This window comes from Cricetulus griseus, chromosome 3 (genome assembly GCF_003668045.3).
Source record: "Cricetulus griseus strain 17A/GY chromosome 3, alternate assembly CriGri-PICRH-1.0, whole genome shotgun sequence".
In the NCBI taxonomy this organism is placed as follows: domain Eukaryota; kingdom Metazoa; phylum Chordata; class Mammalia; order Rodentia; family Cricetidae; genus Cricetulus; species Cricetulus griseus.
The window spans coordinates 187,823,926-187,838,935 of NC_048596.1; positions in this window are offsets into that span (position 1 = coordinate 187,823,926).

The window sequence follows — 15,010 nt, forward strand, 5'->3', positions numbered from 1 at the left end:
GGGTGTTCCATGCTTACATCACATCAGATGACATGTTGTGGCTTTATTTGATTGCTACATTGACTCCTTTTAACAACCCTGTGAATGTGGCACTATGTTTACTGTCCCCATGAGGCAACCAATGATTAGAAATCTTAGGAAACTAGCCAAGAGCTAAACAGCTCCTGAGCAAAGGGGCCAAGCCAAGGAGCCTTAGATGGAAGCTATCCCTACAAACAGCCTCCCACGTCCACATCCGCCTCCCGAGTTGCAAAGCAGGCTCTTTCTTTAAAGTCATAACGTTTTTATTAATTCTCAGAGAAGCTCCTACACACGTGCAATGCATTTTGATCATGTTTATAAACTCCCACCCCTCTCTCTACCTTCTCCCAGATCACCCTAACCACCCCACAACTTCATATCCTCTTTGAAAAAAATTATAAACCACTGAGTTCAACTTATGCTGCCCATATATGCATGGGCGTGGGGTCATGGGCTGGTCTACCTACCAGGGACCCCACACCTACAGAAAACTGACTTTTCCTCCCCTGGAAGTCATTGTCAGCTGCCAATAGCTCCTTAGCTAGGGATGGGGGCTCATGGCCCTTTTCCTACTCTAGGTTGGAGTGTTGGCTGGCTTGATCCTGTGCAGGCATCTACAGCTGATGTGAATATATCCATCCCATTACATCCAGAAGACACCAGCTCACCCCGTTCTCCTCAGCCTTGTGTTTTTTTTTTTTTTTTTTTGGTTTTTCGAGACAGGGTTTCTCTGTGGTTTTGGAGGCTGTCATGAAACTAGCTCTTGTAGACCAGGCTGGCCTCGAACTCACAGAGATCTGCCTGCCTCTGCCTCCCGAGTGCTGAGATTAAAGGCGTGTGCCACCACCGACTGGCTGTGGTCTTTTTTTTAACATTTTAAAAATTAAACTAATTTATTTATTGTATATCCCAACTGCAGTTTTCCCTCCCTCCTCTCCTCCCATTCCCTCCCCACACTTCCCCTCTGCCTCCATCCATCCACTCCTCCTCCATTTCTATTCAGAAAGGGGCAGGTTTCCCATGGACACAACCAAAGGATATCATATCAAGTTGAGACAGGCCTAAGCACCTGTCCTTGTATTAAGGCTGGGCAAGGAAACCCAGGATGAGGAATAGATTCTTAACTCCAGTCAAAGCCTTAAGGACAGCCCCTGCTCCCATTGTTAGGAGTCCTGCAAGTAGACCAAACTACACAACTGCCACATACATGTAGGTTGGTCCCATGCAGGCTCTCTGGTTGTCAGTTCAATCTCTGTGAGCTCCTATGAGCTCAGGTTAGTTGATTCTGTGGGTTTTCTTGTGATGTCCTTGACCACCACCACCCCCCAGCTCATATAATCCCTTCTTCCCTCTCTTCAGCAGGATTCCCTGAGCTTGGCCTAATGTTTGGCTGTAGCTCTCTGCATCTGGACCCTCTTCCATGATGCTCTCTGCATCTTGAGAGGAGGGGGTATGATTGTTCGTTCCATTTATGGTTCAGCATTCCACAAACACTTAATGCCTGCACTATGACCAGTTGTGAGCTTCTACATTAACTGCTGTCCACTGGACAAAGAAACTTCTCTGATGAGATCTGAGAGCTTCAGCGATCTCTGGGCATTGTGATGGTTTGGGTGAGAATGTCCCCAGCAGGCTTGAGTATTAGAACAGTTGGTAGACTATTTGGAGAAGTTGCAGAGGTGCAGTTTTAATAGAAGTATGTGACTGGGGGTGGGTTTGAGAGTTGATAGCTTTGCCCCACTTCAGTTCACTTTCTCTGTTTTATGTTTATGGTTGAAGACGTAATCTCTCAACTTCCTGCTCTGGCTACCTGCTGCCATGCCTCACCTGCCATAGTGGACTCTCCCTATGAAACTGTAAGCCCAAGAAAATCTTCCACAAGTTGTTTTTTTGTCATGGTGTTTTATCACAATAATAGAAAAGTAACTACTACAGGTAGAGTGGTGTATTTTGAAGGCAGTCTGATATATATTCATTTAGCAAAATAATAATAGTAGGTTCACAAATTGGAGAGATGGCTCAGAGGTTAAGAGCATTGACTGCTCTTCCAGAGGTCCTGAGTTCAGTTCCCAGCAACCACATGGTGGCTCACAACCATCTATAATGAGGTCTAATGCCCTTTTCTGGTGTGCAGGCAAAACACACAGACAGAACACTGTATACACAATAAATAAATAGCTCTTTAAAAATAGTAGATTCACCTCTGTGGACTACAGGCTCCCCAGTTATGAGTTCTTGGTCAGATGTATCATACATTTCCTCCTGTAGGAAGACTTTAAATCCAATCAGAAAACAGTTTATAACCCCCATAACATTTGTGCCACGATTGTACCTGTGGGCATCTCTTGCCAGACTGGTTGTTATTGTAGCTCTCAGGGCTCACAGGTGGGTAAGACCATTGATGACTTTTCTCCCCCAGGAGACTATGTAGCCCTTACAGTACTGTGACAGCTAAGCGTCAGGGAGAAGGTGGCCCCTTACAGTACTGTGACAGCTAAGCGTCAGGGAGAAGGTGGCCACTTACAGTACTGTGACAGCTAAGCAGCAGGAAGAACCTTCCTGGTTGGTAGCAGAATGATTCTCCATGAACTCACTGTGTAGCTCAGGCTGGCTTTGAACTCAAGCCAATTCTCCTGCCTCAGTCTCCTGGGTGTGGGGAGGGTATGACTCATTGCATATAGTTTTATTGTTTTTGGAAAAAAGTGTGTGAACCAGAAAGATGGTCAGTGGGTAAATGTAAGATTAAATCTTTCCACCAAGCCCCGCCACCACGTGGGCGTCCAAAATAACACAGAGATTAATATTAGGTACAATGCTGCTGGCCAATGACTAGGATTTCTTATCTGCTGGCTCAGTCTTAATTATCAACCATAACTACTAATCTATATATTTTATAAGAACTTATCTTATTGAGGACACTGGCTGTATGCACCCTCTCTTGCCGGCAATCACATGAAGGCTCCACAGAGAAGAGAGGAAGAGGAAGAGAGAGATTTCCTGCTTGTCCATGCTTATATTCTGAGTTGGCCTGCTATGTCACTTCCTGCCTGGATCACAAGACTTCTCTTTACTACATTTCCCAGAATCCTCCTCTACTCCTACTCCCACCTAACTTGCTTCCCTATTGGCCAACAGTACTTTATTTATCAACCAATAAGACAAACATATACATATAAAGACCTCACCCATCAGGTAAAAGCACTTGTTGCCAATCCTGACAACCCAAGTTTAATTCCATAATTCATGGAAAAAGCTGTGTGCTATGTTTTGCACCTGCAATCTTACTAGAGATTGGAAGTGGAGGCAGGAGAATCAGTCAGAAGCCTGGGGGCCAGCTAGCCTGAAGTATGTTGCAGAGAAACCTAAACAAGAGAGACCCCAATTCAACAAGAAAGAAGGCAAGAACTGTCCTCCACATGTGCACCATGCCATGCTCACAACTGCATATGTGCCCATGCTCTCTCTGTCTCTCTCTGTCTCTCTCTCTGTCTCTGTCTCTCTCTCTCTCTCTCTCTCTCTCTCTCTCTCTCTCACACACACACACACACACACACACACTTTTAAATGATGAAAAATGTTTAAAAACAAACAGAATCAGGATGGAGAAATGGCTCAGTGGTTAAGTAGCACTGGCTGCTCTTCCAGAAGACCCGGGTTCAATTCCCAGCACCCACACAGCAGCTCACTGCTGTCTAACTCCAGTTCCAAGGGATCTGGCACCTTGGCACCAATGCATATAAAATAAATTAAAAATCAGAAATGTCAATACATTAATATTTCATGTTTAATGTGCACTCAATTTAATCATGCAGTCCTCATTATCATAGCATCATTGACTGCTTCAAGTGGTATTTTTTCAAGGTCTGATCATTTATTTATTACTCTTAAAGACTGTAAAAAAAAATAACTGGACTGACTTAGAAGTAGAAGCTCTCATCCAGGACAGCCTGTACCTCATGGTGATCTGTTCCTGGAATTCTTCTTTGACTTCCTTTGTTCTCTCGAACTAAAGTTTAGCATAGTCTGCAGATGCCTCCTCACTTTGTTTAGTGGATTGTTTCTTCAGAGCAATATGTCAGCATTAATGTTGCAGGACAGGTGGAATAACAATACATTTAACCTTGGGGACTTTGGTCCTGGGGGGTCTTACCTCTTTTGTTTAAGGACTTTCTAAGAATGTCTGGGTAGATACCATCTTCTTTAGAGCGATTGAAAAGCTTGTAGACTCTGCTAGCTCTTTTGGGCACCAGCTGCCAAGACACAGTAGTATCTGTCATTCAGGAATATCCTTCTGGACTGTTTTAAAATATAATAACCAAGGTAAGGACAGTCATCACTGAATGAATTGTGTTCTCTTTCTCCAGTTCTCCTTGGTCTATAATAAAAATGCCCCTCACTTAATATCAGGTGTGATATTAAGTTAATATCAGCTGTGATTCAACACTGTGCTCCATGGGAAAACCTTGTTTGTCATTTCTACCACTGATTCAGAGCACATAATCCTTCCACTCTTCAACAGAGCACCAGCAGCTACTTCTGTGGCCATGACTTCTCCCAGAACCAACAAAGTTTGCCTTTAGCATCCACTTCAATGGGTTTCTCATGTAGTGCCTGGAAAGGAGAGATTCAGCTTCGTCTTGACTCAACCAACCTCCTATGTGACGCCAATGAAAAGAGCTGCTTCAAATATTAAACAGCAGGGTTAAGGGCACCTCTATCCATCTATGTACCACTGTTCAGAAACGAGAGACCATGATTTTCTTCCTTGTTGACTCTGACTTTAACACTTGTAGATTATGCAAGCTGTTAATTTTCAGGCAGAGATCTATCAGAACACAAAATGACTGTTGTGACTTATAGCCACATTTTGCAATGCCATTTAAATAGTTCTCCCAAAGGCTAAAATCTGCCACAGTGCATTACCCTGATGGTTCAGCCTCCTCTGGCAGCATGCAGGGTTACAGGTGGTAAGTATCATTCAGAAGTGTGTTTAAGTAAGCAAGGATCTCGATTTCTACACTATCTGGAGTGGCCGTTGCTGTTGTTTGTTGCAGCTTTGGGCGATGAAATACGCACCACAGGACTCAACAAACCCACATGGAGTTTACTGAGAAAGGGAACAAGGGAGGAGTAGATGTCTGCTGACTGGGAGCAGAGATGGAAGGGGGGGGCAGGTAGGAGGCACTCACTTAAAAGGGGAAGCTTGCACATACATACAGAGTCCTTAAACGGCCATGTAACACATGAAGTAGCTAGGCAACACAGGGCCCTTTGAGCTACATGTCTGCCTGAATGCATACCCTGCCAGTTGTCAGGGGGGAGGATCAGCATAATGCCATGATACCAACAACTGTTCCTAAGAACAAGGATGTTTCCTCTTTGCCTCAGAGGTGAAGGAAGCAGGGAAGGACTGCTTATAGTTCTTGCTTGCACTGATTTGGCTACTTTGTAGGGTTGATTTTTAAATGGGATGGCTAAGAAATCATTTTGCAATTCTTCAAATTTGGGTAAGAATTACCAGTAACATTTACAAAAATGCAGATTTTTATCCCAGTCCTCTGAGATGTTGCCTCAAAACTACTGGAGTGAGTCCCAGAAATCTATTGGAACATCAAAAAAATTCTCTCCTCCATTAGCTAATGAAAAACTATTAAAAAAATCAGCTGGGCATAGTGGTACACACCTTTATTCCGGGCACTTTGGATGCAAAGGCATGTGGATTTCTGAGTTTGAGGTTAGTCTGCCAAAAACAAGCAAACAAACAACAACAACCCCCACACACAAAAAAGCAGCAACAACAACAACAAAAAATGAAAGAAAGAAAACACTAGTAAAAATCATTAGAATCATTTTTTTTAATTCTAGAAATTAACCAGTTGATGTGATCCAGGAAGCATTTATTCAAGAAAAGTCACCAAATCTTGGTAACAAAAACTACCATCATTTCTGGGCAGTTGGTGGCACACAACTTTAGTATCAGCACTCAAGAGGCAGGGGCAGGCAAATCTCTGAGTTCAGGCCAGCTTGGTTTACAGAGCAAGTTCCAGGACAGCCAGGGCTACACAGGAAAACCCTGTCTCGAAAGACAAAACAGAAACAAACAAAACAAAACAAAACAAAAAAACTACCATCAAGATTTTCCCTAGGTTTATTTTTATTTTTAATATTTGTATGGTTTATGCATGTGCTGCCTAAGGAGGTCAGAGGAGGGTATCAGATCCCCTGAGCTGGAGCTGGAGGCATTTGTGAGCTGCCCTATGGGAACACAATTGCAGACCTCTGCAAATCCAGTATACACTCTTAAATCCTGAGCCATTGCTCCAGTTCTGGCATCATGATGTTTCAAACTTTCTCTAGACAGTTCTGACATGCTCTGACGTGTTCTAGAAATTTGGATGACTACGTGCTTAAAGAGTTGTATGTATGCTGAACAACAAGTGAGGAGGCCTCAGAGTTTCTCCTCTGGCTAACCTTGAGGCTCTGAATAAGCTAAGATTGAGGGTAAGACCAAGTTCTCAACTACCTTGCTGGATGCCGAAGGTATGGAGCCCTTTGACAAAGAGTTACTGATTCTGGTCTTGAATCACTAGCTGGCCACTCCTCAAACCAGACCAATATAATCCCCAAATACAAATGTTAACACTGTTTGTGGTCACTAAGTCAACAGTAACCACAAAGAGCAGCAGCAACAAAATCTGCTGGGAAGGTGGACATAGATTTTCTTTTTATGTGCCATATTACTTAAAATTTCTAATTATAGGACTGAGGGGAGAAGCTCAATGATTGAATATTTACCTACTATGTGTGAGGGTTGCCATTAAAAGAAAAAAATCAAACTTTTGCTTACAAATTATGAAATAAGATTGGTGAGATGGTCTCGTGGATAAAAACACTTGCCACTGAGTCTGATGCCTGGAGTTCAATCACCAGAATCCACATGATAGAGAGGAGAGAACTGACTCCTGAAGGCTGTCTTCTGGGCTTCACTCATGTGCTGTGGCAACTATATGTGTGGTGTGTAAATGCAAATGTGTGTGGGCACACACACACACACACACACACACAGGAAAAGTAAATAAATGTAATATGTACCCATGGGGAACAATCAACAAAGCCATCTTTGAGGAAGCTGGGATGTTTGTCTTGAGACGGACTTCTATGAAGCTGAGGTTGACTTCAGCCTCACTCTGCAGCTGGGGGGGGGGGCTTGAACTCCTGATCTCTTGCTCTCACCTCTCAAGTGCTGGGATCATGATCTGGAACTACCACATTGAGCTTAAGAAATAGAATTACTTTAAACAAAAATATGAACTCAAAGGCACAATAAATGATAAATGAAAATTTAAAATTTACTTGAAGGACTGAACAGATTAGAAAGAGGAAAGAAAAATTTAAAGAACTTAAAGACATCCAGTAGCTGGTGGAAGTAGAAGCAGACACCCACAATTAAATACTGAACTGAAATGGAATCCAGTTGCAGAGAAGGAGGAGTGATGAGCAAAGGGGTCAAGATCAGGCTGGTGAAACCCACAGTAACTGCTGACCTGAACAAGGGGGAGCTTTTGGTCCCCAGACTGCTCCCTGGGAAACCAGCATGGGACTGATCCAGACCCCATGAACGTGGGTGTCAGTGAGGAGATGTATGGGGCCTCTTGTAGTAGATCAGTACTTACCCCTAGCATAGGAATGGACTTTGGGAGCCCATTCCACATAGAGGGATACTCCCTGAGCCTAGACACATGGGGGTGGGCCTAGGCCCTATCCCAAAGGATATGACAGACTCTGAAGACCCCCTATGGAAGGTCTCACCCTCCCTGGGGAGCAAAAAGGGTATGGGATAGGTAGGGTGTTGTGGGGGGGGGTAGGAAAGGAGGGGAGGCAGAGGGAACTGGGATTGACATGTAAAATAATCTTGTTTCTAATTTAAATAAAAATGGAGGGGAAAAAAGGAGTCAGTCTTAGAAAAGACAATGGGGGCTGGGCGTTGGTGTTTAATCCCAGCACTCAGGAGGCAGAGGCAGGTGGATCTCTGTGAGTTCAAGGCCAGCCTGGCCTACAGAGCTAGTTCCAGGACAGCATCCAAAACAATACAGAGAAACCCTGTCTTTAAAAACCAAAAAGAAAGAAAGAAAGAAAGAAAGAAAGAAAGAAAGAAAGAAAGAAAGAGAGAGAGAGAGAAAGGAAAATAAAAGAGAAGAGAAGACAGTATGGAGATGGAGCAGAGCAAAGGCCTGGAGACATACCACCTCCGAGTGCTTCCTGGAGTCACCATTGCAATTCTCCCTAGGAAGAGCTCTAACACATCCACAAATTGCCTAAACAGATCTTCAAGTCATAAGACAGATAATTGACTGCCAAAGGTGAATCTTTCTGAAGAGTCTCAGTAGAATGGCTTCCAAGCTCAGAAATTCTTTTAAGTCTCAGTCACCAGAAAATGATGGTGTATTAGACAACATGGATTTCATTCCAACCCAGGGTTCTCCTGTGCAGTGGGAAGAAGACATCTCTAACTCCCAAATTGCTCAGATCAACTTTCCCCCAAATGGCAATGGCTCCTGTGCAAAGCAGGAGCTGCAAAACCTCTGGGAGATGTTCACCTCCTGGTTGCAGCCAGAAAAGCAGAACAAGGAGCAGATGATTTCTCAGATGGTCTTGGAGCAGTTTCTCAAAACTGGGCACTGCAAGGACAAGTTTGCTGTGAAGAGAAGATGGAATCAAATGGCAGAAACAGGGGGAGATTCATGGGGGGGTCTGACCGATGAGTGCTTGAAGCCTCCTATAGTGGTTCATGTCTCCATGCAGGGAAAGGAAGGCCTCGCTCTTGAGCACATGTCTTTAAAAGAAGTCATCAACACAAGAGAATGCAAGGACACCCTTGCAGACCCCCCTAGATATGTTATTGGCAACAGGACATGAAGACAGTGAAGGTGGCTACAACAATCCTTTAATCTTAGTAAAGTAAATGGCAGTGTTAGGAATCCTGGAAATAAGATGGACTCCCATTTCATTATCCCAAAAGATAAGTGTCCTGAGCCTGAGGAGGGAGGTATTTCTGATGGAATCCCTCAGGATTACAGAAGATCAAATCAAGTCAGCTCCAGGCACCAGGAAGAGTCTCAGAGGGCATCTCCTTCTGAAGTTGTCCCCAACAAGTAGGTATAACCAGAGATTATTGTCCCTAAGGAGGAGGTACAACCAGAGATTATCTCGAGGCCAGAGTAGACTGAAGACAGCCAGAATCATGAGGCAAACTCCACATGTGAGAGTCACCAAGACAGACTCCATGGACTGCCTAAGGCATACAAATATTAGTGCATACCTCAACCAGCATCATAGAAGCTTCTTTTCACAGTATATGGGATTAACACAGATACTCAAAACTGATAAAGCTGCTGAGAGTAAGAATCTGCACAATGCTCGGACCTAAATGGGACATCTCTACCACACCTCATCCTATCAAGACTCAGGGACCATTGGGAAAGAGGGAAGAAAAAGATTGTAAGAGCCAGAGGTGGTAGGTGATTCCAAGGGAACTGTTTTCAGGACACAGCCATGCACTCGGCATGTGTAAACGCATAGTGGCTGTGACAGCATTAATAAGGCCTGAATAAGATCAAGCCTGACACATTTCCAGCATGGAAGATGCAGATGTTCAGGAAGTCCTACCCCTAACCGAAGAGATATTGGCAACTGCTGGCTGCAGGCTGACAGAAAAAAAAGTTTTCTTTAAAGAAGAGACCCCTGAGAGACCACTCATATTCTGGCAGATATCCCTACAATCAGACATATATTGGTGGCAGTAAGTACATTTGGTAGATTAAAAAAAAAAAAGAACATATATTTTGATGGAATACTGGTGGAGGAATGGGAAAGAATTAGAAAGGGGACAACAGGGGGTTACATTATCAAATAACATTACAGGTTTGTACAGAATTTCCAAACAATGAAGTATCTTAAGTAATAAAAAAAAGAAACAAAAAAGACAGAGTGTCATGTTTTCTCTCCTATGTGAACTGGTGACAGAGTTGGAGGATGGGGTCAGAGACAACACAAAAGGAGGATAATGGCCACTAAAGAGGGAGGCTTGGGGAGAGGAAGGCAATCTTAGCAGTGGATATGATTAAAGTATGTTTATTTTTAATGTTTAATTTTATTACGTATGTGTGCATGTGTGGCATGTGTGTGTGTGTGTGGTGTGTGTGTTGTGCATGTGTGGTGTGTGGTGTGTGTGTGTGTGTGTGTTGTGTGTGTGACTGAGGATCCTCCTGCCATCACCCCCTAAATTTTGGAATTACAGGCATGTATCACCAAGCCCAGCTTCTGCTTCCCTTTTTAAAAGGACTTCTGGGATTACATTAGGCTGCTTGTTTAGTCTCCAATAACCCCCTCTGACCCTAGAGACAGGGTTTCACTATGTAGCCCTGGTTGTCCTGGAACTCACTTTATAGACCAAGCTGGCCTCAAACTTAGAGATCCACCAGCCTCTGCCTCCCTAGTGCTGGGATTAAAAGCATGTGCCACCACCACCAGTGATAAAAAAAACAAACAAACAAACAAACAAAAAAAAACCCAAACTTTTGATATTTACTGTAGAAAGAGTTTAATGAAAGTGATGATACAGGTGTGTACAACTCCTTTGGTGACTGCTTATTTGCAAGGGCACCCATGAAAATAAAAAGCAAATTATACTTAATATGGAACCATGCCTCAGTCTACAGTAAATAGCTTTGATTCAGAGATATGTAAATTACTACATGAATTACTTATAGGAAAAGAGCTCAGTTCAAACACTTCTTTTTGTTTGTTTGTTTTTGTTTTTTATTTGTTTTCTTCCAAGACAGGGTTTCTCTGTGTAACTTTGAAGCTTGTCCTGCAACTCACTCTGTAGACCAGGCTGGCTTTGAACTCATAGAGATCCACCTGGCCTGCCTCCCGAGTGCTGGAACTAAAGGTATGCACCCAACTTAGATACCACTTCTTTTTTTTTTAAGATTTTATTTATTTATTTATTATGTATACAACATTCTGCTTCCATATATATCTGCACACCAGAAGAGGGCACCAGATCTCAGCACAGATGGTTGCTGGGAATTGAACTCAGGACCTCTGGAAGAACAGTCGGTGCTCTTAACCTCTGCGCCATCTCTTCAGCCCAGATACCCCTTCTTAACACCAGCATGTCTGCAATGTGTATTTTTCCATATAAAGTAACACAATTTGTTACTTTATAACAAAACTAAACAGGCAGCCCACTGATTTGGGAAATTAGAAAGTGCTCCTCTTTGGGGAGTGGGGAATATGGGAGAGTTCCCCCAGGTGGCCTTGTACACACCCAGTTGCTCTCCCCTTTCTCATTGTAGTTCTTGGGAAAACCTGTGGAATATCTGGAAACAATAGCCTCATTAGGTAAAGAGAAACGGAATTAAACAGCCTGGTTCTGTTCTTGTGCCTCTTGGGATACCTGTCTTCCAAGTAGTTCATCCCACAAGTCTTGTGGCCATCTGGGGATTTGGCTGACCTCAATGCTTGGACTTTTGTTCTCATTTCCAGCTGATCTGTAAGCAATAAAGTTGCCACACTTAACTGGTAGTATGTCTCTTTTCAGTTGGCTTGTGCAAGCATAGAGATTGCAGCACAGGACACAGTGGGATGAAGTGGCAACCAGAACCTCCTGAGTTGGTTTCATGGGGGATATTACTATGCCTATTACAGTAGCAAGATTTTATACCCTAAACCACCTGGGACAATGCTGTTGAAAGTGGCAGAAAACAGAATTTCAAGCCGGATGCGGTGGTACATGCCTGTAATCCCAGCATTTGAGAGGAGTAGGCAGGAAGATCAAGGGTTCAAAGCCATCCTCTGCCAAATGAGGTCCTGCCTCAAAAAATAAAACAGAAACAAAACAAAAAAAAATTACCCCTTCCTCTCAATACTCAGAGATCATTGCAAGGAGGGGGTGCAGAAAGAGTGTAGGAACCATAGGGGTTGGATGAGTACACGGAAACAGCATCTTCCAGATACAGTGGGACAACTGTACAGATGAACTCACAGCAGTTATGTGCAACACCTGTGCAGGCTCAAAGCCAGACCAAATCTGGTCACGGAGAGAGGAGGTGGGCGTGAAGTCTCACCTCTAGCCAAGGAGTTATTGGCAACTGGCAGGTGCTGTGTGAGGGAGAGACAGTTTTCTCTAAGGGTGTAGCTCCTGGTTAGCCTGCCACACTCCAGTGGAAGACCACACACCCAAAAATATTTGGGCAACACAAATTGTATTGTATGGGTTTAAAAAAAAAAAGGATACAAAATTGGGTGGGGGTGAACCTGGGAGGAATTGGGGGAAAGGTGAATATGATCAAAACACATCATATGAAATTACCAAAGAACTAACTAAGGGGCACAATACCATTCAAACAGGCTAGAGATGTTTTCTGCTTTGGCGCTGGCCATGGGATGGCAGGTTTTCCTTGGCAGGGTATTTCCAGTGACAAAGTACTTTACAGTCCCAACCGTACATAAAACAATGAAAACAAATAATCAAAGTCCATGAGAAAAAAATAAGCTGTTAGACTCAGAACCATAAATGAAAGCCATTCTTTTATAAATACCCATATGAAAATGTTAAGTAATGCCCTAAGCTGGAATATCACTGTGTAGAATTGGCCATGTGTTTTATTTTCAAACTGTATTCTTAAACTCTTACATTACTGTTTAGAAGTTACTGCATGTAAATGGGAATGTTTTTATTTCAGATGAACAAGAAATTCCGAGAGGTGGAACTCACAATAGAAATGGGTTAAATAAGCCAAATCCCACTAATAATGGAAGTGAGTTGCTTGGTAAGAAAGTGGACAGGGTAGGTTTCCTTAAACAACGCCTTTGCCTGAAGCGGGGGGGGGGGGGGGACGACTCTAACATCAGTGACTGTCAACATTTTAAAGACTTAGTCAACACAGACTGTGAAAACCTGATAACGAACCTGTTCACAGCCTTTGTAAATGAGCTCACTGCTGTCCTAGTGGTCTTTCACCTACACAGATGAAGAAACCAGACAGCAGAAAGATAAAGGGCAGATGAGCCTACCCAAACCAAAACATATTCGCAATGAAACAGCCAAGTTACATACTGCCTACCATTGACCTACAGAGATAGTGGTAACAGAAAGAAAGAAAGAAAAAGGCCCCAGCCTTTCAACTGAAAACCTGTTGAGAGACATGGCTTTCATTGTTGTTGGCTATTTCTTTACCTTAAAAATATCCATAAAGGGGACTGGAGAGATGGCTCAGAGATAAACTGGCTGCTCTTCCAGAGGTCCTGGGTTTAATTCCCACCAAACACTTGGTGGCTTGCAACCATCTATAATGAGATCTGGTGCCCTCTTCTGGCATGCAGGCAGAACACTGTATACATAATAAATAAAGCCAGCCAGTGGTGGCAAATGCCTTTAATCCCAGCACTTGGGAGTTAGAGGAAGGCAGATCTCTGTGAGTTCAAAGCCAGCGTGATCTACAGAGTAAGTTCCAGAACAGGCTCCAAAGCTACACAGAGAAACTCTGTCTAGAAAACCAACATATATATATATATATATAATATATATTATATATATATGTCTGATGAAATGGCTTAACAGGTAAAGGCAATTGCTTCCAAGCCTAATGATCTGTGCCTAATCTGTAGTATATACATGATAGAAGGAGAGAACCAATGCCCACAGGTTTTCCTCTGGCATCCACATGTATGCCCTACCCTCCACATACAAATAAAATAAGTAGATATTTTAAATTTTTTAAAGATGAGAAATGTAACTAGGAGACACACCTCAGATTTTGCTAGATACTTAATTGGAGACAAAGTAGCCAGGATGCCCTTAAACTTACTATGTAACCAAAGAGAACATTGAACTTCTGATCCTCCTCTTCCACCTCCCAAGGAGTGGGATGGCAAGCACACACTGCAGTGCCTGGTTTACATGTGCTGGGGATCCAACCTAGGCAACATGCATGCTAGGCAAGCATTCTACCAACTGTATCCCAAGCCTGGCATTTTCCTAGTTCTAAGAACAGCCACAATCAGCTACAGAGTGGAGATCAGTGTCTATCCAAAACCTAAAGAGAATACAGAAGTCTAGGGAGGAAATTCTCAATAAGAACGGGCAAATCTTGCTTGCTTTAGTGGAGTGGCCAGTCTTCTAGATTGTTCTTCCCCACCTCTCAACCAATGCTCATAGTTCCACCACACAGTTCCATGTCTCCTCGCAGATGTAGGTCCCAGCTGTCAGGATGAATGAGTCAGGCTACAGAAGTTGAAAGGCCACTGGCAGCGTGGTATAGGATGGCAGGGCCCTGCAACTAATCCACTCATTGAATGAACTTTATTCTATAAAAGATAAATCCAATTCTGTCTATGTAGCATCTTGAGAAGAAAAGAAAAATCCAGAGTAGAGAATTCAGCCATGTGGTATTGGCTCATGTCTCTAATCCCATCACCTGGGAGGCCAAGTGGGAGGATGGTGAGTTCAAGGCAAGCCTGGGCTACTCAGCAATGACTTGACAAAAGGTAGGAAGGAAGGAAGGAAGGAAGGAAGGAAGGAAGGAAGGAAGGAAGGACAAGAAAAGGAATAATATCAAAGAATACAAAATTCAATGAGTCACTCTGAAATTAAAGTAGGTATGGAGAGGCTTGCTGAATTCTATATATAGAAACCAGAACATAGATATTAGTACAGATAAAATTAAAGATCATGAGAACATGTAACTCCCTGGATTGAGAGGGTAACTCTATTGTGAAGCTGAGGCTCTGAGAGTCAGCCACGGAGCACGGCTTGTGCTAGCTCACCTGCAGTTTGACAGACTCAGGTTCCCATGGGCTGGCTGCCTTTGGCCCATTGCCTGAATTACACACAGTACCAAGTTTGAGACATCCACGCAGCTTAGAAGGCTATAGAGGTGAACAGGTAGGTGTTGTGAAGAAAGGAAGTTTTGTAACAGTGCAT